Source organism: Pteropus medius, unplaced genomic scaffold (assembly GCF_902729225.1).
Source record: "Pteropus medius unplaced genomic scaffold, Ma_sr-lr_union100, whole genome shotgun sequence".
In the NCBI taxonomy this organism is placed as follows: Eukaryota; Metazoa; Chordata; class Mammalia; order Chiroptera; family Pteropodidae; genus Pteropus; species Pteropus medius.
This window is the reverse complement of record NW_024350926.1, coordinates 6895387-6902108: the sequence shown is the minus strand read 5'-3', so window position 1 is coordinate 6902108 and position 6722 is coordinate 6895387. Positions and strand designations below refer to the sequence as shown.

Sequence of the window (6722 nt, the reverse complement as noted above, 5' to 3'; positions counted from 1 at the left end):
AGCTTCTCGGTTGTGCAATGAGGATAATAATGGTATCCATCTCACAAGTTTGGTACAGGATCAGAAAAGTTCATGTTTGTAAGCATTTAGACAGTGCCAGGTGTGTAGTAAACCAATAAATGCTGGCAATCGTGATTTGAGTTTGAATGTGATGGTACACACAAATATAGTGTTGGGTAAGATTGTCTTTTGTCATCTGGTTGTCCCACTACAGCCTAATGTGGCTCCACCCACCAGGAGCACAACGGAGCTCTTTTTGAGGTTAGTGATGTGTTCAGCCCCCTTCATCTTAATCTAAATAATTATGTGCATTTAACGTACATTTTAGTTGATCGGTGAATGATGGGCTAAATGTTAGTTGAGCTGCCAGCCACAGGTGTGACAGTGCTGACCCTCCCAGATAGCTTAGGAGCCACTAAGATTTCTGTTGTCACCCAGCTTCTTTGAGATCAGTGCCTGTGACATCATTAGCTCATGCACCTCCATGGCGTGACAGCTCTGCAGGTCACCTCTCACCTGAAGCTTTGGCTACCGGCAGTGTGGGACATCACTGAGATGAGCCAAAATCAAGTGTAGCAGGCAAAATAAGGGGGATTGCGCACAAAGATTTCAGGGTCAAAGGCATCGCCTCAAATTCTCCAGGTGGCACAGAGGAGCACAGCGAGGCGAGCGGTGATCGGTCTCCACAAGGGGCTTCTCTGCAACGCGCTGCGTTCCCAGAGTCTGTCTGAACTTGGCTTTCATCTTCTCTTCGAGCTCCTTGCACAGTGGATCCCGTTCCCTAATTGCTACGTGCTGCTTCGAATTTGAGAAACACAGTACGTTCTGTTTTTATGGTAATTGATGGTCTTGTTCAGAAAATGTAAAATCCCACCAGTCGCTGAACCGGTTGTTCAATTAAGTTGTCTACATTTCCCAAGCCGGGGGTTCGTCTGTGTCAGAGGCTGCGTCCTCCTCGCTCCCACGACTACCTCGCATGCTGTCACTGAAGATTCCCTGTCACGGCTGAAAGGAAGATTACGATTCCCAGCTCACTTATTCCTGCAAATTAGGATGCTCTGCGGTGAGTTACAAATCCAACACTTCCGAGGTCAGAACGAAGTTTTTAATAAATGCATCTGCATAGGCAGCGAAAGCTAAGAGCCGCTTTTAACTCGGGATTTAGGGGGAAGCTGAAAGGCATTTGAAAATGCTGGGAAATGCTTGCATGGCAAGTGGATTTGGGAGAAGTGACGTAAGCATCATGGCAGAGTAAGAACGCGGACTTTGTGGCTGTGAGCCCGAAGAGCTGGGCACTTGCTTGACCTGGCGGCTCCTGCCCCCGGGTCTCCGCTGGGAGCCCATAGTACACAGGTGGACGTGTCTCTCCTGATCCAAGACGGAAGCTCAGAGTGAATGCCTCGAATCTCAGGAGGGAAGACCCCCTCGGACTCCAGACCCCCGACAAGGAGTTGGAAGGTCTCCGTGCTATGACGTAGACCCCACAGCAGGGGTGCACGGGGCAGCTTTCCCGCTTCCATAAATGGAGTTTTAAGTACCATCCAGCTCCCAGTACAATTTGTCTTGGGGACTGATTCTAAGCCTTCCCAGTAATGAAGCGAGGAGAACCTTAGCCAAACGTAATAAAGACAAATGTCTCTGATGCGTCCTGCCCAGATCACCTTATGCTTCCATTATCTGGTTCCACGTCCACACGTGATCATCATCTAACAGACCCAGCTCTCTGAACCCTGGACCGCTTTCTTCAATACCTACCGAGGCAGTTCTAGCACATCCGCCTCATGTACTGGACGCCAATGTTGTCCCCAAGCTCCCAGGGGCCATCCCATCAGCACAGGAAAACTGGCTCCAATGTGCCTTTGCCAATATGTCAATTTCTGCCCCATGTCAAAAACTGTCGCTTACGTTCTGCCCTCCCTGGTCCGAACTCCCAAGATCAATTCCCAGACTTGCTCTTCCTGCCCCCACTGGGACGCATGCGCCCTGGCCTGCAGCTCCTGCGAGGAAAAATCCTTTGCTTCTTAGAACAGAGAAAGGCTGCCCCTACCTGGGCCACACCGAAATGTGACCCTAGCCACTGGTCTAGAACAATGAGGACAGGCAGGTCTCGACAGGGATAAGCACCGACCTGCAGAACATCCATCTCAGGTGAGCCTTTCCCAGCCCCTCCGAATGGCGCAGGCTGAATTGTGCCCCCTCCAAAATCCACGGAGGCCCTGACCCCCAGCACCGTGACTGTGACCTGATTTGGAGACAGGGTCTTTGCAGATGTCATCGAGTTAAGATGAGTTCGTCCTGGATTAGGAGGGTCCCTAATCCAACACGGCTGGTGTCCTCATAAGAGGAGACGACAGACACAGAGACAACTCCACGTGAAGATGGAAACAAAGATGGGAGTGACACATCTACAATGAACCCGAGGACAGCCGGCGACCACCGGACCAGAGCCTAGGGCAGAGGCGTGGGAGGGCTTCTCCCTCGCAGCCCCCGAGAGGGAGCCAACCCTTGATTTTGGACTTCCGGGCCCCAGAACTGCGAGAGAACAAATGTCTGTCATTTTAAGCCGCCCCGTTTATGACGATCTGTGGCAGCAGCCCTAGAAAACGAGCACACCGGTAAACGGGGGGCTGCTCGTCTCCACTTCCGCCCACCGGAGCAGTCAAAGGGGTCTCGGGTTTATACCCTAACATCCTTGTCTGGACAGCATGGCTCGCCTGCCCCACCCCCCTCAACAGGACCCGTTAGCGTAGAGACTGCCTGGCGTGTAACTATCACACGTGCAGCTGAGTCTGGGCCTGGTTTGCAGCAGTCTGCCTTCCAGCTTTGGGACAGAGGAGCCTACTTAAACGCGGCCTTAAAGGCCTTGTGGCTTCCACACTGTGGCGAGTTGATAGGTGGCTTGCCTAACTATGTCATTTTCTTCCTTCAGGGCCGCTATGGCCATTAATACCAGCCAACTAATCACCACTGCCCCACATCCCTCAAGCGCAAGGCCTGCTGTATAAGCTGGTCCACGTCCCCCTTCCTGCACCCAGCCCGTGCCGCCCCGGTGTGATGCTTACAGGACATCAGGGGTCATCACCACCACGTGAACCCCAGCAGTGGCGGGGGGCGGGCGTACGTTGTTGCCATCTGGCCATGTGAACCCCAGCAATGGGGTCCTTGTTGCCATCTGGCCAGAAAAAAACCCGCCTTCGGGGTCTCATCCTAGGAATCTGCTTCCTGGGACCACTCCCTGGTACCGACCGCCTTATACTGGAATCTTTCAGAAGGGGAACTTGAGACAAGGCCTGGGTACAAGGAGCTCCTTGGGAGGTGACCCCAGGAAGCACTATGAGTGGGGCGTTCAGACAGAGGAGGAAAGAAGCTACAATGGGCACGTTAACGAGCTGGACACCGCTGTGGGCAAACGGGGCTCAGGCCCACTGAGGACTCTGGGAAATGTCACAGAACTTACTTCGGGTATCCCCACCTGAGGAAGGGGGGGTACGTCCAAGGACGCTGGGGTGCGTCCCCACCGGCTCCCACCTGTCACTGACCCAGGGCTGCTCCTGGGAGTGCTAACTTCCCAGCGCTCCCGCTCTGCCCTGGGCCCGGGCCAGCTGTGGCCGTGCAGCCAGAGAAAGCCCGCATGGGGCGACGGGCTTGGCGGTGAGAAGCAGCGGTTGCCTGTTTAACAGCGACGCCGAGGAGACATTGGTGGAGCACTGACCTCGGCTGCTGCACCCCCGACATCACAGCCTCGGTTCGGGGTCGGTGGAACAGTGTGCCCCGTTCTCGTGGGCTTGAGCTGGAGCAGAGGCGAGGGAAACTCTGAAACGGGAGTGTAGGAGGAGGGGGAACGCCGCTCTTCCTCAGTCACCACCCCCGACAGACAGACCTTGTTTCTTTAAGTGCTCAGGGCCAAGAGAGGTAAGAAGCCATTAGCTCAAGTGCAGAAAAATAACTCCGTGTATTCCACCGAGGGGACGCCAGTCTTTCCTAGCTGCTGAACGGAACCCGCGGTCTCCGCCGGAACGCAGGAGGCTCGCCTTTCCCATGGGACACGGGACACACCCCGAATGTATTTGCTCCAGTGGCTGAAGATCGCCTTCGCGCTGCCGCTGCGGCCTTCACGCTAAAAAAGCTGTCCTTGGGTGTGAGCTCAAGGAGGACAACTTCTAGACAGACTGCGAGGCCAAAACGAACAAAAAGACATCGCGCAGAAGTCATTTACTCTGGTTATTTCTTGGGTCACACCTTGAGGAGTCTGCCCGTCACCCCACGTTCAAACGCAGCCTCCCAGTGTTTGTTATTGAACTGGGTCTAGTGAGGACCACACTCTAACGTAGGGAACGCTGCCATGTGGAGACAAATAATTTACATGCTCTAAAATTTGTTACGGTTTATCTTGAAATAAAGAAAATACAGTCTACGCCCACGCCACCCTGAACAAGTCCAATCCTGTCTGATCTCAGAAGCTAAGCAGGGTCGGGCCTGGTTAGTACTTGGATGGGAGACCGCCTAGGAAGACCAGGTGCTGTAGGCGTCAAAAATTAAAAATAAGGGATTGTAAGCTGACAAGGTCCTTGCAATCTGTGTGGTCAACCAAAGGTTGCCTCGCCTAAAAAAATAAAAAATATATAAACTATGGTATCGATATAGTTGCTGAGCATTAAAAATCCATAAATTCTGCTCTATTCTCTGCTTCATGCCAGATGGAGGTAGGCCCGGGATTTCAAATAACAGACTCCAATTCCTGTCCTCCAGATGGCCGAGGGTCTGGGCCGGTCGGAGAGGGCAGTGATCGCCCACACTGTCAAGAGGAGGCCCCTGACCCTTGCGGGGAGCAGAGAGGATGTGAAGTATTTTCTGCGTGAATAAACTCTTCCTAGTGTAGGTTAGAAAATTGCTGATCGTCCATGATTTTTTTTTAACTACAAAAATGGCAAATTTCATACCGTTTAAACAAATAACTCCCCAACTGAGTTATATAAGCTTTCCTGGAGTCAGCATGGGTTTAAAAGCAATGAGCGACAACTGTCAAATTCATATTTTAAAAGTTAGAGGAAACTTCTGGTTTTAAAAGGACATAAGAAAGCTGACACGGTCCCTTCTTCTCTTGGAAATCACCCCAAAACAAAGATAACAGGAAATATATATATCAAACCACATATTTGATAAAACTAGAAGACATATGTGGCCCCAAAATACGAAATATGAGGAGGAACTGCCCAAGGCAGGGAGCTTCAAACAGGTACAGGAAGAGGCTGCAAAACAATGCCTGTGTCCACAGATCTCAGCAAAGGGAGCAGAGTGCAGACCCTGCCCAGCAGATGACTCGCACCAGTGGGCAAAACCAGCAACTCCTGATTTAGAACAAGCTCTGTGAACCAGGAATAGCACCGAGGAGACACAGGGAGGCAGAGCTGAATGAGAAATCAATCACCACGCCATGTTTGCAGGAAGCGATCTGTCTACGAGGCAGGGTAGACACAGTCGCTCATTCTTATTGTATAGAAGGAAGTAAAGGCTACACTAGCCTACATACCACCGCCTCATCTCGTGAAAAATGCTACTATGAAACAGGAAGTATTCTTGCTAGCCTGACCATGACCTCCCAAAACACACACACACACACACACACACACACACACACACACACACTTCTGTCGGAAATAGCTAATTAAGCATTCACTTCAAAGAAGAATTTAAAATGATCCCTCCCTAAAACATAATTTGCAAAGGTAATCACTGCCACATTGCTTATAATGGCAAAAGACTGGAAACACAGCAAGTGTCTATCAATAGGTAACAAGTTGAATAAATTATAGGACCTCCTAAAATAAGATCGCAGTAGCTCTGCACATACAAATTAAGTGCTCTGCACCAGCCAGGAACTACAGTGCTGTTTTATGCTGCCATAACGAACAACCCCAATATTTTAGTAGCTTCATGTAACAAAACTTAACTTGGGGACCACACCACATGTATTCGTGGAGCAGGGGACACTCTGCTCCACATTATCCTTACCTGGAGACCTGTGTACATCACCTAGAATAGCGTAATATAGCAGCAGGGGGAAGAGCGAAAAAGAGAACTATTCACCTGCTCTTAAATCCTTCTACCCGAAGTGACACATGTCACGACTGGTTATGCATCCTTGGTTAAAGCAAGTCATCTGATCAACTCACTGCAGAATCAGAGAAGCACATTCCTACTGAGTTAGCCAAAATGAGAAGTGGTGAGTAGCAACGTTTGCCACCATCTCTGTGAGGTGTTATCAAATGAAAGGAAAAAGCAAGCTTTTTTCTTTATGTTAAAAACTTTTTTTTTCTTGATGTGCATTGAATATTCCTGGAACTCTGTATCGATAATAAGAAGGTATCTCTAAGTAAGCATAGAAAAACAGGGTGGTTTAATTTTCTAGAAGGCTTAATTTTCACCGTATATGATTTTGTATCTTATGTATTTCATACTATGCCTGTATTATCTACTAAAATAATGTATTTTAAAACAAACAAAAATAAAAGACATATGCCCTTTGACCCTAGAACATAAAGGGTGATATAAGAAATCTATCTCGATTTGCCTCCTCTTGAATAAAATGATTTCAGGCTTTCCTTTAAGGAATGTGTGTGAGCCCGGAAGTGATTTTTGTAATTACTTAAATTTATAAGGATTTCATAATCACGGCTTATAAATAAAATCTCCAAACAGGAGAGACTCTTGAATTCTGAGAT

At 49.5% G+C, this 6722-nt stretch overlaps 1 pseudogene; it reads left to right on the top strand.

Annotated features, from left to right (window-relative positions):
• The first annotated feature begins 4409 nt into the window (after positions 1-4409).
• LOC120585595 (uncharacterized) lies at positions 4410-4528 on the top strand (annotated as a pseudogene).
• The last annotated feature ends 2194 nt before the right edge of the window (positions 4529-6722 follow it).